Source organism: Trichosurus vulpecula, chromosome 4 (assembly GCF_011100635.1).
Source record: "Trichosurus vulpecula isolate mTriVul1 chromosome 4, mTriVul1.pri, whole genome shotgun sequence".
NCBI classification, from domain to species: domain Eukaryota; kingdom Metazoa; phylum Chordata; class Mammalia; order Diprotodontia; family Phalangeridae; genus Trichosurus; species Trichosurus vulpecula.
In genome coordinates this window covers 352,673,155-352,692,523 of record NC_050576.1, presented here as the reverse complement: position 1 = coordinate 352,692,523, position 19,369 = coordinate 352,673,155, and positions in this window count along the sequence as shown.

The window sequence follows — 19,369 nt, the reverse complement described above, 5'->3', positions numbered from 1 at the left end:
CTCAAACTCACGCGACTTAGGTTTCTTGTGACTTAAACAGATCATCAAAGACTTGATTCAAGGCAGTTGATTGCCTTAGTGCTAAGAATCATTCCAAAAGAAAAAACAGCAAAAAAAAGTCCCACCCTTCTTGCCACCACAGGTGATTATTCAACTTGAGGCACTTTAGAAACTTCCATGTAAGCAGGTAAAGCATAAAGGTTTCTTTGTTTCTAGTATAACAGAAAACTTTGCACTCATGACATTGTACCTGGAATGCTGTGGCTATACTATATAAAACTATAAACATATCTATCCTTTCTGTGTTTGTCAATTGTGTCTTTAAATGCTAAATAAATCACCTTTTATATCCTCTGCTTATTATGAGTCAGCTATTATTTCACTCTGATACATGGGCTTAGGATGACTGCTCTGGCCTCCCAAAACAACTAGTGATTCCTTCCTTGAATTCACGAATGTTTTAATTTATTCATCACTTTTGTCTTTCTGTTCTTTTTTAATGAAGTTTTTTTCATGACAGTTTCTCTCCTTTCCCCTCTTCATTCTATTACTATCGTTATTTCTATTATTTCATGACTACCTTGATGATTTGTGGTGAGGAGAAGCACTCAGTAATGTTGCCAAATATTCCTTGGACCCCCAAATTTCTTATATATGATTTGAATTTAAAAAAATAAAGTGAAATGAATTATCCCATTATATCATTTAAATTAAACCATTGATTATTTAGCTACTTACCGCTTTCTTGAATTAATCTTCCTACATACCGAATTAGAAGTGTGTGGTGATGGTGGGGCAGGGGAAAGAGGTAAGATAATACACTACGATCCATATCCTTTTCTGGTCTATATCTTTAGACTCTATTTCTCATAGAATTAATATAATGAGAAAAGATGCTACATTTTTGCTTTTTCCTACTTAAACTCCTCTGTATTCTGATCAGATGCAATAGATTTGAGACAATAACATTAAATCTAACCAAGGATTACTCATGTCTTAGATACCTGAGAGAACTCTAATTGGGATCCATCTCTCTCTAATTTTGATTTCTCTTAGAATGTTCAGAAGGCAATTTATTCCGAAATCGTGCAGTTTCTATACTTCCTCCAGTTTTCAACAACCTAAAGACAAAATCTAATAGACATCTACCTTCCAATCAAATGAAATCATAGTATGGTCTCCACATTAAATTGTGATGAAATTCAGAAGATTACCTGGATGTATCAGAAGTACAGGACAGCATTTAGGGAGGGAATAATGGACCGAGTTTTCCTTAAAGCATGTTGAAGATGTTTAATCATTTGGAAATATGTCTGTTTAGCAGTTTTAGTCACTTAGTGCTTCTGGAACATAAGGATTAATGCTTTCAAGCTGAGCCTTTCCACAATCTCCCTCCAATCTCCTAGAATCATTGACATACAGAAGTATATAGACTTTAAATTTGTTTAATTTGTTTAATTATTTGTTAACAGATAAAAATTCCGGGTATTTTTATCTATTTGATATCCTTTTAACAAAAGAGATAAAAAAGAGCTCCCTGACAAAAATTGCCACTTAATAGAAAGGAAAGAATCAGAACAGCTAGGTGTCTAAGTGGATAGCTAACCCTAGAGTCAAAAAGACCTGAGTTCTTATTTGGTAGTCTCAGACACTTATTAGCTATGTGATTTTTTAATTCACTTAATCTATCTGCCTTTATTTCCTCATCTATATGATGGGCATAATAATTCTATCTATTATTCAAGGTTGTTTTGAGGATAAAATGAGATAATATTTAGAAATGTTTTTGCAACTCTTAAGGTGTTATATGGATGCTATATAATAATATTAGTACATCTGTGCTTTAGTCCAAAAATAAATGCTTCTTAGCTTTACAATCTTGGACAACTCACACATCTTATCTGGATTTCTAAATCTTCACCTCTCAAATGCAAATATCTTCTTGTCTTCTACATAAGGTTATGTAACAATGGTTATATCTAAAGCCCATTTGCCAATCTGTGAGTCTTGATCAAAAGGAAAGAGCAAAAGGTTAAAGGACTGGGGATGGAACTAGAAGGTGGGAAATGATGGGAGGGTTGCAGTAAATAAAGAAAATACCATGAGACTTTAAAGGACAAAGATAAAGAGACAGAGAGTGGGAAATAGCAAAATAGAGAGTAGAATGATGTATCTCCAATAAGTTTAGGGAAAGTGATTCTTTATTCTGGGAGCTGATCTTGAATTCAATTTCCCTTGTCCACTAAAAATGAATCAATAAAAGTAATGAGTAGTCAAAAGTCCCTGGGAACTGAAGGGTGGTAAATGGTCACCTGCTGGTCTCAGAAGCTGAGAAGACCTGTACAACCACCAGAAAGTCCAGAATTGAGAGGCAGAGATATCTTTGACTAACTAGCTTTTTTTCCACTGAGGAAATGTTTTGACTCCTTCCTTGGAGGCATTCAATTTCCATTGAGAATGACCAAAACTGAGTTTAGATACCTTGAACCATATACTAAAACTTCAGGGTATGGATAATGATTATAGACTGGCTACAAATTAAGTCTGAGGAAATCTGTAAATTTTTAAACCTGTGGTACCTTAAATATCTTGCTCTTGTATTGGTTACTTTGTCTCTCTCTAATTCACAAAGGCTATCTACTCACTCATAAAAGAATTTCAATCCGTACTACTGGAGAGAACATGCTCATATGTGGGAAACTACAGAGGTTCGGTTATTGAAGGTGTGTTGTCTAGTTTTTTTAGAAAGGTGCATTTAAAATATATTTATGACCTAAAAAAATAAGTACAACCATTTGATTTGTGCCCAGTGGATAATACAGTTGAATTTTTGAGGTCTTTTAGTTGTTTTGCCTTCAACGAATTTTATATCAAATATTATCCTAGAAATGATTTGCATTTAAATTTCAAGTGCAAATTAAAATATCCAAGGGAGAGAAAGAACTGGAGGAACTCAAGATTTCAGCAGCAAGGAATAGCCAAGCAACAACTACTGAGATGGAGCAGGAGGAGGAAGAGAGAAATAGAGAAAGAGACAGAGAGAGTGTTTCAGAGATAGCTTGGCATAGTGGATCTAGAGCAAACCTCTGAGTGAGGACTACTGTTTCAACAATCCGGCTAGCAGCTGTTGTGGGGGTGGAAGACCAACCTAAGCCCAACAACAAGAATGCTACCAGCACACTGCAAAAGCACAGGTTCTTTTGATCTGCTTAACTAAGGAAAGCTACGTTAAAGGGTTGACAAGCTTACTTTAATTCAGCATACAAATATCATTCACTTAGTTTGGGGAAAAAAAAAACCAGCACCCTGAACTTCAGAGCAAAATCATCACAAAGAGGCAACTTAAACCCATGTGGTCTAAGAGCCTCTGATGTCCCAAGCCTATCACTCAAACTCATGTGTAAACTGGGCCCTCCTCTGAGTTAGCCCCACCTTGGGCCCCACCTTAGTTACCAATCCACACCCACATAGGTTTTACACCTAATAGGGGTTTGGGCCTGGGGCTTAGCACCTAGTAAGGCTCAATGAAATACACTGAATTACTCAAAGGAAACAAAAGCCAACTAAATGCTAAGAGCCCATTTTACTTACCAACAAAACTACTTGGATTGAAGTCAAGCCTTTAACACATCCTAACTGACATTCTGGGCAAATCATTTAATTCCTTCATGTAGATTTCTTAGAGTGTAAATAACTACTTTACTTTGGTAAGAGGGAGTTTCCCCTTTGGAACATCAGTAAATCTGTATCAATGAAATTACAGGTCAGGGCAAAAAAAAAATAATTCTGTGAGGAATTTTGAAAAGCAGAGGTGATAAGGCAGCCATGTAGATATAAAGGGGAAACATAGATATAATTAAATGCCTTCCTTTTCAGAGACAGGAGTAGATCACCTTTTCCTCCTATGTCTTTGATTTCATGGTGGCTTTGAAAACCATGTTAAATGAATATATACAATATTTTTAGCAGGCATGTAAAATAATTTATACAAATAATAAAATATATATTATTAATATGATAATATCATATATACCCTTTGAGAAAATGTGAGGCAAAGTTGTAATATGCAGAGAAAACATACTAGATACTTCAGCAGTCTTTAGTGATTAGTCGATAATTTTTGACATCAGGTTTTTATTAGACTAGAGTGGAATCCTGTAATTTATACCAGTTCAAGCAAATTATACTACTTTGCACATGCCTACAATGCATTCTGAATGCCAAATTGGAATAATAAAACAAAATTCTTACCATCAAATTTCACATTAACCAGTGCTTTAGATCTGCCATGAGAGCTAGAAAGTGAGAAATGTCAAATTATTCTTTTTAACAAATATGCATTTAGATTACTTAGAATAAAGAAATAATATTGAAAATGTATGTACCAGCTACAGACAGTAAGTCATCTAACAATATGTTTATTTTTAATGAAGTTGTGAAGTGAATAACTGCTCACAAAGCTACCAGTATTCAAATTTTAAGTTTCTTAATGCTTTCAGTGTTAAGACGATGGAGACTATTTGTTTTGTGACATGTTCATATCTATTTTAAAAGCAAAGATTACATATAATCAACAATAATATTGAGTCAAAATTTAGAAGATAACTACATTCATAAATTCAGAAATATATATATATGAAATTTCTCAGCATATACATGTATATATATAAAGAGAAATGTCCTATTTTTAAGAAGAAAATAACCATATTTTAAAGTATTTTTTTTAATTTCTAGACATATTTTAAATGTTATTTATATAACAGAATACATTTAACCATATTATATGAGATGCTACTCAGCCTGTGACAAATATTTATTTAATCATATCCTATTGATTGAAGCCTTAATTGTAGTAAAGATTTCTATGAATCAAATGAAAAGGGATATTCAATCTATCAGCCTTCTTTGCAGTTTAGATAGATTTATTTGATGTGGAAGTAATTTCAAATAGAAGACAAGTGGCACTCTACAGAAGCAAATAGGGAATGAATGAGCTACCTATGCTTTGAAAATTGAGGCCTTCAGAGGTATTTTGGTCACAGGGGGACAACAAACAAGTAAATATTTCTCTACCTTCAGGGCAAAATGCTACACTTCAGGCAAAATTAATTTGGAACTGACTTCAGAGGCCTTCTAAGTCTTACTCCCAAGGGTATGGTAGAGCCAGCTCCAGTAACTTAGGTGACATGATTGTTTTATTTTCAGTGTGAGAGTTTACACCTCACAAAATAAATGAATTCTACCAATCAGGACTTGATTTATTATTTTGTTGATTGCCTAGTTTATGCTTAAGGAAATAATGGAGAAAGTGTTAACAATCTAGATTAAATTTTAAAATGTTTTTGAGATCCATTTGTTAAACATTTGCCAGCATAATCTTTTGCATTCTCTCCTCATTTAATACACAATAAAATTGACTCCATATGAAGTTAAATAGCTAATGCAAGGCTATGCAAGGTAGCAAGCAGGAACAATTTGAATTTTGTACCTCTGACTACAGAGCCAGTGATCATGCCATTCCAAAACTTGCAATAGCTACTGTAACAGTAAAAACACATTGAGAAAATTTTATAACCTCTCACATTTGAGAAAGAAAATTTGCAATGTCTAAATTAAGTTATCCTTCTATATTCTAATCACTCTGAATTAATTGAACTGTGAAGACAGGATTTGGAAATGTTAGTATCTGATTACATATATATATATATGCATATATATATATGTGTGTATATATATGTGTATATATATATCTGTGTGTATATGTATATATATATATGTGTGTGTATGTGTGTGTATATATATATATATACATATACATATATGTGTGTGTGTATATATACATATACATATATATACATATATACATATATATATGTATATACAGTATTTGAATACTTATAGGCAATTCTTTAGTCCCAGATAGGATGTGAAAGGCCACTGAAGGCAGTTAACTAAAATGTTCGAGAATGAAGTACAATGATCTAGTTAATTGAATAAAATAGTTAAATTCGAGTTACTCAAAAATCCTTTAAATTTCAGTACTCATTAAAAAATCTCCAATACTGTTCCATTGGAAAAACTGTATCATGATAAGCATAATTTGATATTTATTTCCTCATTCAGTCACTTTTGGCATCCCAGTAGCATTATATCGTAAATTACTATAGATACAAAAGGAGAGTAGTGATTAATACCTCTATTAGATTGTAAACTCCTAAAGGCAGTACCTGTTTTTGCCTCCTTTTATAGATTCTAACACTTAGTACAGTGCCTACAACATAGTAGATGTTTAATATATGTTTATTGATTCATAGATGGCATATATTTAAAATCAGAAATTTCTTTTTTTGCTAGATACATTAGATTATTTTCTTTCTTATTTGCAAATATTTTATAAATGAGAAATTCATTTTTTAAAAAATTTTTGACTATTAGTGAGGTAGTCAAAGTTTATCAAGACCCTCTACATTTTTTTCATAAAGTATCTTCATAATTATTTGCACCCCAATTGGCCTCATATGTATGCAGCATAAGTAGCTACTTATGACATATTATGGCAGAGATGCCAACAAGGACTTGTTATCACCCTGGAAAATTTTCTAACCTTTTTACTATTGTTTAAAATTCCTCAACTAGATATTTATTCATTACCTAACACTTATGAATTCTTACATCCTGGTGATAAAGAAAATTTCCCTAGTAGTGATAATCTACTATGCTTCATCATTGATTTTGGCATACTGGAAATAAAGTTGAAACTAGTGAGGAGGAGACTCAGTTACATTTGACTACATATTCTAGGGCAAGTCATTTAGCTTCTCTTTATGGGGATAATTATTCACATGTATAAATATATTTTTGAGAGAACAGTTTGATAGTATTATGCTAACATTGGCTATTATATTTGGCAACATTGTTTTTCAACACTGTATTTATTTACATGATGAGTCATTATATCCATTCCTGGTTATGTTTTCTTCACTCTTCATCAATTCATAACTAATCTCCACAATTCCCTATATTCTTTATATTTTTCAGGGTATAAAATCATTGGTGTTTAACAAACTACATAGTTGGGGGCTTTCTTTCTTTCTTTCTTTCTCTCCCTTCTTTCTTTCTTTTCCTTCTTTCTTTCTTTTCCTTCTTTTTTCTTCATTTCTCTAACTTTACTTGGGGCTTTGCGTCAGGATCAGGAAATGACAGGCTCTTATTCGGTCCTCTTTTATATTCTCTTCAGTTTTGCTGTTACTTTTTCTGGTATTGTTTTTCAAGGATCTCTGGTTTGGCTCAGGCTTAGGACCAATGAATCTTTAGTGCACACAAAATCCTCTTATCTAGAGTGAAGTCTAATAACTGTCCCATGTTCTAAACTTTTCAACAAATTTACCCACTTTGGAGTCTCAGTGTCAAAACTCTGAGTTTGCCCCTAGTAGGAACTTCAGTAAACTCCTATCCCTAACCTCTATCAGTTTACTGGCAGGCTATACAAGTTCAGAATAATAGAACTACAGATACTCCTTTGGTCTGAGTTGCCATGTAATAGAGGGTATTTCTTTCATATGTATATTGAAGATAAAGGCCACTGCTCTCCTTTGAAGCTTACAAATTCTATAGGATTCTGTGTGTGTGAAACAGAAAAGTCCAGGGGAAAGATGAATAACAAAATGCAAATACGTAAAAGTTGGTTATTGTAGAGAAAAATTGCAAAGTGACAAGAAATACTGATTCTATTGCTATATTTTAAAGGATATAATAGTTGAGGATATCTTATTTGTCTTTGTATCCTTTTAAGTATTTACCATACTCCTTTGGAAATAGGAGGCATTCTTCTTTGTATCATGAGGGAATGAACCAAGGGGATTAATTGATTACTGTGAAGTATCCTAAAACCCTAACCATAGCAACAACAACAACAATAACTACTACTACTACTACTGCTGCTGCTGCTGCTGCTGCTGCTACTAGACATACACATAGTGCATTTTTTTTTGAGAGGGGAGTTCTGTTTCTGAAATAGCCACCTTAAAGGGGAATGTAGTAATATTAGTCAAGAAGCCTTGGGAGGAGGGTAAACGGATTTTAGTAAAGTAAAGGTTGACTAGGGAGACAGAATTCACTGTGCAACTTCAACAATAATCCAAATATGACTTGTCCACTATAGTAAGACTGCTTTAAAAATAAAATAGACAAGAATTTTACCAATGATTATAGATAGCATTCAGGTTTCATGCAAGCCAGATTTGCAAGGAGTTGAGGGTGGGGAGGGAAGTCAATACTAAGGCAAATACAGATTTTTTTTTAATTTAAAGTTGAATTTCTACTGGTCAAATACTTTCATTTTCAAATAAATATGGAAAGTAATGACACCCTTTAAGAAAAGTGAATAGGTTTTGAATTGTCTGTTAATTTAGCACCCAGCCATGTTACATAATGTGCTAACTTTATTAGTACGTAATAACAGATTTTTTATAATGAGTTTTTTTTAGGTGAAACCTATCATCAATTTCAAAAAGAATTCTCAGTGTCATTGAATCTTTCAAATTAAGCTCCAAGTTTGCTAATACATAAAGGTTGTTATGTCACCCTACCTTTTTTTTTTTCCTTGGGTTGGAAGACTATATAATTCAGTAGTCAGCTGTCAGCTTCCAGACAGATTCTTAGTTTGAATAACAACACCTGAACTTCAGTCTCTGCTGGTGCACTGTTTCTTTGCTGCCAGAGTTAAAACAACCTGACCTGAAGTAAAGCTTGATCCTTTCAAAAAAGAGTCCTGCAGGGAGGTTAGGTAAGAGAGTCCACCAAGTAATTTTGGACACAAAGGACAGCACTCTAACTTAATTCCCTCTCAGAAACAAATGGGAATGACTTCATTTCAAGATCTTACCTTTCACTATGGGACCACTTTCCTAGCGCAGTCTACCAATCATGAAATATACTTAGAACTACATATATAGATGTAGATATAGATATAGATATAGATGGAGTTATTCAAGGAGAGTAATCCTCTCATAGGCAGAGAGGACTAATGAGGCATAGTTCCTTTGCTAGTTCCAAGAAGATAGATAGACAGATAGATAGATAGACAGACAGACAGACACAGATAGATAGATACATAGATAGACAGATAGATAGATAGATAGATAGATAGATAGATAGATAGATAGATAGATTTAAGCAGCTAGGTGGTACAGAGGAAAATGTTCTGGAACTTGAAGCAGGAAGATGTGAGTTCAAAGCAAATCTCAAATACTTACTAGCTGTGTTATCCTTGGCAAGCCATTCAACCTTTCTTTGCCTGGGTCTTCTTATCAGTAAAGTGGTGATAGTAATAACACCTATCTCTTAGAGTTATGAGAAACAAATGAGATAAAAAATGTAACATGTGCTTTGCACAATGCCTGGTACATTGTGGGCACTCTGTGAGTGTTAGTTGTTATTATTTAGATAAATATATAGATGTAGATATAGCTATAAGTATAGATATGGGTATAAATAAGGATATATAGTAAGAAAATAAACAGAATTTTAGAAAAAAAAATAATCACATAGGCTGGACAGATAGGCATTGGTTTGTAATCTGATTCCTACAAGGAAAACAGACATTGCCAAAATAACAGATCCTCTTAAGTATTTGTGCATGGTATACTATATTAGGCTACAAAGTACAGCCCCAACTAATCTCCCACACACTTATTAAGAACAATCAAGATTTCTAGGAAAATCACTTCACAGATAGAATTCTTCATTGAAAAATTAGCCCAAATGTTCAACAGTACATTGGTTAAATTTTAGGATGAGATCAGCATTTATCTTCACTGCTGATTCTAGTCATAAGTGCTTAATGTACTATTGCAATAAGATTAATCCTCTCACCAGCAGAGAAGATGGAATGGAGATTAGTTCCTTTGCTAGTTTGAAAGATAAAAATGAGTGATTTGTCCAAAATCATACAGCTAGTTCTGAGGGGTTACATGTATCTTCTCCCCATTTAGGAACATAAACAGCTCAACCTTGTTAAATCCCTTATGATTTCTCACTCATGTTTACCTTTTTCTACTTCTCTTCCATCTTGCCCATCAATTGGGGAAAGGCTGAACAAGTTGCAGTATATTGTTCAGATGGAATAATATTGTGCTATAAGAAATGATGAGGAAGATGGTTTCAGAAAGGGGCTGAGAAACTTCGGGAGACTTGTATGCACTTATACAAAGTGAGTAAAAGCAGGAGAACATCATTCACATTAACTGCTATGTTATAATAATGATTAACTCTGAAAGACTTAGCTACTTTAATTAATACAATGATCCATAGCAAATGTAAAGGTCTCATGATGAAAACTGGCACATAAATCCAGAGAGAGAATTGATGAACTTTGAGTACAGATTGAAGAATTTTGTCACTTCCTTTTTTATTTTTGCAACATGGACAATATGGAATATGTTTTGTATGATCCCACATCTATGATAGATATTATTTTGCTTGCGTTCTCCATGGGTGGGAAAGAGAATGGAGACAGGGAGAGAATTCAGAACTCAAAATTAATAAGTGAATGTTAAAAATAAACACAATTTTAAAAAATGTACACCTTTCGACATTTTTTTTTAATTTTACTTTATGCTCTAGTATATACCATATTTTTGTAAAAGTACCTTGAAATTCTCAGAAATATGCATATTTGCAATTTTCATTTTTGTACAAATGATTATCAGCAGCTCTTCAATGCAAGATCATCAAATGTCCTATCAAATTACATTTCTGCTTCCCTTTGCGGTACATGATAAAACTAATTACGTCTGCTCCTTTACATCCTTTCCAATGCCAACCAATAAGACATCCTCTGATTTTGATACAACCTTTTTTCATCTTCTGACTAATTTTATATCATGTATGTAAAAAATGATATGACAGTTACTACAGATCATGTTCTAATTAGAAGACAAACTCACATCTAAAGGGGAAATAGCTAAGATATTGTTTATAAGTGGTCTCAACAACTGTGTAATTTTTGGGATTTTTTTATTACCAAAGTAGAATGGGACTATGTAAATATGAGGATAAACTATTAATTTTTTTTCATTTTAATGAGTTATGATGGCAATATAATTTTTTGTCAAGTAGCCAACATATTGGTATTGACTTTCCATAATATCAGAATTGGGAACAGATATAATATCTTGCTAAATCTGAAATAAAAAGCCTTTTCAGACTAGTAAAATCTGTCAGAGCTTTTTATCTATTTGGCATAGCTTTTGAGAACAAAGTGTTGCTTCCATGTCGAAAGGAAGCATTGGAGTAAGATATGGTGGATTTTTTTAAATCCTGTTTCTATTACGTTATTTAGCATCACATTCTCATCCTACTCCCTACCTGTTCTCCCTCCCTCCTAAGATCTCTATATGAGGAATTATGCCATCTCTGTTAGTTACTATAGTAGGCTTAAAGCTTTATGATACTCCTTGGCCATCAGCCACTTTAAAGTTGCTGGATACTTGATTGTCATACTGTTAACATTCTAATATTGACTTTGATGGTCCTTTCCTTCCTGTGCATCATCAGGCACTCAGCAGGTTATCTACTTGCTCCTTCACAAATTGCCTCCTCCTGTCTCTGCCCTGGTTGGATTTTCTGACTCCATTAACTTCTCTGCTAGATTCCTTATGCCCTTCTGCTTTCATTCATTGATCCTTTACTGATCGTTAATTTATTAATTGAGGAAAACTTCCTCAAACATGTCAATTGTCACATTAACATTTTATCCCAAATCTCAATACCCCGATTAAGACTTCACTGTTTCTTGGACACCTTTTTGATTCTGTATCTCTCCTCTTTTTCTCTCATCTATATCTATTCAAAATGCTTTAAGATTGCCTTGCCCCACCTGCCCCCCCCTAAAAAAGAAACAACTATCCACTTGGTTTTTCTATACTTGTATATCAGAATGACTGAACTACTCATCAGGTTTAAAAAATGATCCTTTGAGAATCAGGTTTATATCTTCATTATTCTAAGGGCGATGGTTTTTGCCAAGAGAAAGTGAAGAATGCTAGCCCCATTTTATTCTCAACTGTCAAAGATTTTAGGGCTTATATGTGTCATTTATTAGAATAACAAATAAATAGAAACCCAGAAATTACCTAGCAATATTAATTTAGTTGTTTTCTTCTATATGTTGTTGTTTTCTCAAAACTTGTACATCATTAAACTAATGTAGAATTTGAATTTATATTAGATTAATAAAGGACTGGGTTTTGACAAGCATAATTCCAAACATAGTTTGATAAATAAAATGTCATTCTCATCTTGAAGTCATTATTATAGTATGTCTGAAATGAAAGGATTCCTCCTTATATGATAAAAAGCACATAATCCTAAAAGGCTTTAGCACAATAGAAAGGCCCTCAAAAGGAAAAATAAAATACTATTCTGTGTTAGAGATGTGATTGTTTTGTAATTACCTGAGATTCATGAGGAAATCCATTTAAAATTAGCAAAATATAAACTTGTAACATGGATACAATATTAAACATTTATTTATTTTTTCTTGTAATTTAGTTGCTAAATTCAAAATGATGCTCTCTCTAATTAGGAATGTAATTGTAAAGCAAACCATGAGAATTAGTGATAATATCAGCACTCCTCAAGCTTTGAAAAAACAGGTGCATATTGGCTCAATAAAACCTCCCTGAAAATGATAAGGCATCAAACTTTCAAGTTCTGAGATTTTTGGATAACACTCAGAACATGTAGCTCTCATGCTAGCTTCCTGACTCATTTCAAATCACCTCCCCTCACACAGTATACACTCTAGACAATCTGATCCTCAAATGAGACATTCCCTCTCCTATTTCAGTACCATCTCATGTACTGAAGCAAATGATAACAATGTACCATTGCCTCACCTCTCTCTCAGAATTGTGAACTCCCTTCAAAGATCATCCTGTTGCATACATCTTTCCTTAGTCCATAGCTTTTATTATTTTTAGTCCACAAATTCTTTTGTATTTACTTGTCTCTGTACACACTGCATTTTCCCAGTAGAAAGGAAGGCCCTTGAGGAAAGAGATTTTATTTTGTTTTGTTTTGTCTTTGACATCTGCAAAGTAGTAATTTGCAATATTCCATGAGTATTTGCTTACTAAACATTTATTGGGTTGTGTCAGAAGGGAGAACAGATGAGAAAGAGGAGCTAGAAGCAAGGAAATCAATTAAGAAGCTATCACAATAGCCCAGGAAAAAGTTAGAAATGAACTAGAGTGATATCTATGTTAGCCGAACAGAAGCTGGTTACCTGAGAATTTATTGAAGTCGAATTGAAAAGATTTTGGCAATTGGTTTGGTGTAGGATGTGAAGGAGAAGGAAGAGTTGATAAATAAGGTTGTGAACCAGGATGACTGAAAAGATGATGGTATTCCAATAGAAACAGGGAAATTGTGAGCAGAGAGATTGAGTAAGGCGATAATAAATTGCACATTAGACATATTAGGTTTGAGAGGTTAATGGGATATCTAGAAGTTATCCAAAAGACCTTTGGTAATAGGAAATCAGGAGAGCCATGATGGCTAGATTTAGAAATTATTAATCATCTTCATGATTAAAACTTGGAGAAATATTTGATACTACAGGACAAAGAACATCTTCATTTTTCAGAGTTGATTAATATTTTAATTTTACAATTGTCAATGCTGAGAACATCACATCACATAAATAAATAATACAAAATGGCAGAGGCCATTTCAGACATTCTTGGAAATTCTGTCCTAATCTCAAGCCAAAGTTCATTTAAAGATTTTAAGAACACTTAAGTTTTAAACCTATGTTGCTTGATAAGTCAGCAAATTCTTCTTGGACTTTTAATGGCATATGACTAACATTTTTTAGTTTCAGTTCAGTATGGTTTATTAACCCAACTTAATTTTTAGAATCAAAATTCGAAGGGAAGTATTTCTGAAACTGTATCTCCAGGAACTTCCAATGATTAATTGTAACTCTCACAATTAAACCTTTGGGAAGGTTATTTTCAATTATAACATCATCTGTAGCTATAAACATTTCTAAAGATCCGTTTTTCACCCTATTCTTCCACATGTTAACTTTTTAGTAAAACTTTCAATTTTATCTTTTAACATAAAAGTTACATTTTTTCATTGAAGTAGCTTGTTTAAATCATTGAGTTCTTTGAAAATGTCCAACAAATAACACAGTTTTGAAAGCCATAAGTTATTATGAAAAAAATAAGAAAATCAGATTTCTGCTCAGTCAATAATATAACAAATTTGCTTTTCCCCTTGATTTCTGATTCTATGCCTCCACAAAAAGAGCTGCTATAAATATTTTTGCATATACAAGTCCCTTTCCCATTTGTGTTATCTCTTTGGGATACAGCCCTAGAAATGCTATTACTGGGTCAAAAGGTATGCACATTTTTATAGCCCTTTGGGCATAGTTTCAAATTGCTTTCCAAGATGACTGGATCCATTCACAACTCCACCAACAATGTAACAGTATTCCAATTTTCTCACATCCTCTCCAACATTTATCATTTTCATGTTTTGTCATGTTGGCCAATCTGACAGGAGAGACGTAGTACCTAAGAGTTGTTTTGATTTGTATTTCTCTAATCAATAGTGTTTAGAGCATTTTTTCATATGACCATAGATATCTTCAATTTTTTCCTTTGAAAATTGCCAGTTCATATCCTTTAACCACTTCTCAATTGAGGAATGAGTTGTTTTCCTACAAATTTGGCTCAGTTCCCCATATATTTTAGATATGAAGCCTTTATCGGAGACACTGGTTGTAAAGACTCTTTCCCAATTTTCTGTTTCCCTCTTAATCTTTGTTACATTGCCTTTGTTTCTACAAAAACTTTTCAATTTAATATAATCAAAATGATCCATTTTGCATTTGGTAACACTTTTTATTTCTTGTTTGGTCATGAATTTTTCCCTTCTCCATAAATCTGACAGGTAAACTATTCCTTTTTCTCCCAAATTCTTTATGATATCAGCCTTTATTCCTAAATCATGAACCCATTTTGACTTCATTTCGATATACGGTGTAAAACATTGGTCTACACCCAGTTTCTGCCATACCGTTTTCCAATATTTTCCCAGCAGTTTTTGTGAAATAGTGAATTCTTAACCCAAAAGTTGGATTCTTTGGGTTTATCAAACAGTAGATTTCTATAGTCATTGACTATCATGTCTTATGTACCTAACCTATTCCACTGATCCACCACTCCATTTCTTAGCTGTTAGCAAGTAGTTTTGATGACTGCTGCTTTATAATACAGTTTAATATCTGGTATGGCTAGGCCACCTTCCCTAGCATTTTTTTCATTAATTCTCTTGATATTCTGTATCTTTTGTTCCTCCAGATGAATTTTGTTATTAATTCATCTAGTTCTGTAAAATAATTTTTGGCATTTTGATTGGTATGGCACTGAATAAGTAAATTAATTTGGATAAAATTCTCATTTTTATTATCTTAGCTCAAGAGCATGAGCAACTGATGTTTTTATATTTATTTAGATCTGACTTTATTTGTATGAAAAGTGTTTTGTATAAGTTCTGGGTTTGTCTTGACAGGTGGACTCCAAATATTTTATAGTGTCTATAATAACTTTGAATGGAATTTCTCTTTCTATTGTTATTGGGCATTGTTAGTAACATATAGGAATGTCGGGGATTTATGTGTGTTTATTTTATATCCTGCAACTTTGTTGAATTTTTTTTATTATTTCAAGTAGTTTTTTTTCTTGATTCTCTAGGATTCTCTAAGCAAATCATCTGCAAAGAGTGATAACTTAGTTTCTTCTTTGCCTATTCTAATTCCTTCAATTTCTTTTTTTTTCTCTTATGACTAAAGCTAACATTTCTTGTATCACATTGAATAATAGGGATGATAATGGACCTCCTTGTTTCACCCCTGTTCTCATTGGGAATGCATCTTAGCTTATTGCCATTACTTACAATGCTTGCTGATGGTTTTAGGTATATGCTACTTATAATGTTGAAGAAGACTCCATTTGTTCCTATGCTTTCTAGTGTTTTTAATAGGGATGGGTGTTGTATTTTGTCAAAAGCTTTTTCTGTATCTATTGAGATAATCATATGGTTTCTGCTAGGTTTGTTGTTGATACGATCAATTATACTGATAGTTTTCCTAATATTGAACCAGCCTTCCATTCCTGAAACAAATCTGACCTGATCATAGTGTATTATTCTCATGATAAGTTGTTGCAATTTTTTTGCTAATATTTTATTTAAAATTTTTGCATCAATATTGGTCTATAATTTTCTTTCTCTGTTTTAACTCATCCTGGTTTATATGAGTAGCATTAATTTGACCAAAGATCTTCCCCACCCATTCAATAGGGCTCAGGTGGGCCTAGGTGGGAAGGGCCAATTATACCTTTCTTTGTAAGTAGGCTTCAAGCCCCTACATAGAAGGTGCTAATCAGATGTGGGTGTGAAGCCCTCAGGGCCCTAAGGGGAGTTGCTAAGACCAGAGCTAATGGTTTGTGATGTAGTCAATCAGATGCTGGCTAGGACTGTATAAAAAGACAGACCAGAACTGGGAGCAATACAACAGAGCTGGGAGCATCAGAGTGGAGAGTGGCAGGATTCAGAAACACAGAGCCAGCATCAAGTATGCAGAGCTGAACAAGAGAGAGTTGTGAAGATCAAGAAACTCAGAGTCAGCAGACCTACAGTAGGGAGTGCTGAGCAGAGAGTTAGGATTCATGAGTGATCTTTTATAGGGAGTCCCTAGCATCGAGGGGAAGCTGCCATATGGCTTCATTCCTTGCTACAATATTTTGTTACAATTTCCTTGTTACTATAGTGAGGTGGGTATCATGGTTTTGGAATATTATTGCTATAATATCAAATTGGGGGCATTGGTCCTTGAATCTGATATTCTGCAGTATAAATAAATGTCATACTTCCTCTGACTTCTACCTAGAGAATTTCTTATACTTCACAATTACAAACCATTCAGGCATGCTCGTGGTCCTCTCCGAGGTCATGAATTTTGCCTTACTCCTATATCATTTCACCAATTTTACTTTTTAAAGATTTGTTCTCATCAGTGATTTTTTTTCCCAATTTTTCTTTTACCTCTCTAATTTGGCTTTAAAAATCTTCCTTGAGTTCATCCAAGAGTGCTTTTTGGGCTTGTGACTAGTTCATATTCCCAATTGAGGCTTCAGATGTGGGTATAGTATCAATGCTGTCCTTTTCTGATTTCTTATTTTTATCTTCTCTGTACCCATAATACAATTCATTCTAGATTCTAGATTCTAGATTCTTTCTTCATGGTGGTTGCCATTTTCCTGGCTTTTTAAGTGTATCTCTCCTTCTGGGGCCCAGGCGGCTCTGTCTCAAGCTTCTTGGGCTGGGAATTGGAGGCTTAGTTACTGGCTTTGTGTGCTGTAGATTCTGGTTTTGTCATCTAGAGGCTATATCATGCTGCCACTCACCTGGTGTGGAGCTGGATCTGGCTGGTGTGTGCTAAGGCTCGTGGTCCAGTGAGTTCTTTCTGAGTTTCCCTGAGGAGTTACTGTGTCAGGTGTGGGTGTGGGGTTCTTTGGCTGCTGGAAGTCTCTTCTTCCTGTAGGGCTGCATTACAGTACTGGTAGTCTCAGCTGTTGTCTGAGCTGGTGTCTGCCAATTCCCCTGGCTGTGCAAAGGCATGCCTGGGGTCCAGGTGCTGGTCTTTGCCAGCTCCACCCCCTTGGCCCTCAGGAACTCCTGCTGATCTGACGAGGTGGGTCCTGCTTGGATGCCTCCCTTTTGCCGCCACAGGAGAGGCCATTTCCCTAGCCTCCTGAGCTATAAGATTACTGAACCTCCACTTCTGGCTCCATTACTTCAGGGTTTCTCCTAGGGCAGTACTTTCTGTGTTCATTCGAGGGAGGAATGAGAATCATTTTACCTGGTCATCATGGCTCCTGGAAGTTCAAGAAGGTGAGTTTCATACCTTTAGCCTTTGGTCTGAAAACCTCAGGAGTAGCTTCTGCCACAGCCACAGGGGCTGCACTGCTGCCTTACATAGCTCTGACAGTTTCCCATTCTGGGCTAAGAGACCTGGGGATCACCACCACAGCTGACAGTTCGGCCCTGGGCCTGCTCCTGCTCTTGCTCCGGTATGGTTTTGTTCCAAGCTCTCCCAGCCTGGTTTGCTGGCTGAGTTCAGCTGCTGCTCCCTTTCTGGTGTGGTTGTATGCAGTTCCCCATGCCCAGTGCTCTCTTAGCCCACAGATCCATCCAGTCAACTCTGGGGAATCTACTGGTCTTGAAGTCTGCCACACTTAGATTCCTAGTGTCTTCGGCTTCTCTCAAATTTGCCCAGATTCATTTTTTAGAGGTATCTGACAAAGTTTGTAAGAGAGTTCCAGTAAGTTGCTGTTTTCACTCCAGTATCTTGGCTCTGCCCCCTTATTCATCCCATCCTATTGTTTTTAAATGCAGTTTCTGATGATCCTTTGATCTCTTTCCTCAAAAGAGCTGAAATTTGCCACCCCTCACTATACACAGATTTACTTTCCAAGGCACAAAATGTCATTTCTTCTTTTTAGTTATTTCCCCCAATTGGCAAAACATCATCAAACTGCTCCATCCTTCTAGGATTTTATGCTGCCATTCTTTCCTCTCCTGACTCATTTTGCTTCTTTTTCATGTCTCATATGCAGTCTTAGTTTCTTTGTTCTGTCTATGTGAAATTAAACTATTATTATAAAGTAATTCTCTTAGCAGGTTATAGGAGCTCCTCAGAACTTTTCTACCAATTCATGTGTCACACAAGTATACTAATTGACAAAGAACTTTTGAGAATAATATATTATTTATTCATGGTATTTTATTATCTTGATATAAATGCATGAAAATCAAATGTATTTATTAAGCAACTATACATAAGGTCAAAGTTCTAAGCATTGGAGGAGATAGAAATTTTCTGCCCTAACAGTGCTTAATAGACACCAATAAGACAGTATAAATCTACAAACCAGTATGGATAATATTAGTCAGACATTTGTTTTGTTTTGTTTTGTTTTTCTGGCAGCATGATATAGTGGATAAAGAGTTGGCCTCCAAGTCACTTAGAACTGCTTTCAAGTCCTGACTCTGACATTTAAAGAATGCCTGATTCTTGGTAAGTCACTTAAACTTTCAATGCTTCACTCATCTCTTTAGATCACAAATTGCAGATCAGGTACCACTCTACATATCTGGAAAAATGAAATAATTGGCCCAACCTAAACAAAAAAAGGCGGGGTGGGGGAAAGGGTATATCTCAAAGCTGCTGACATTCACACCATGTGCATCTTAGAAGCATATCAGTTAGGATGAGAGGGGAAGGCCTAGG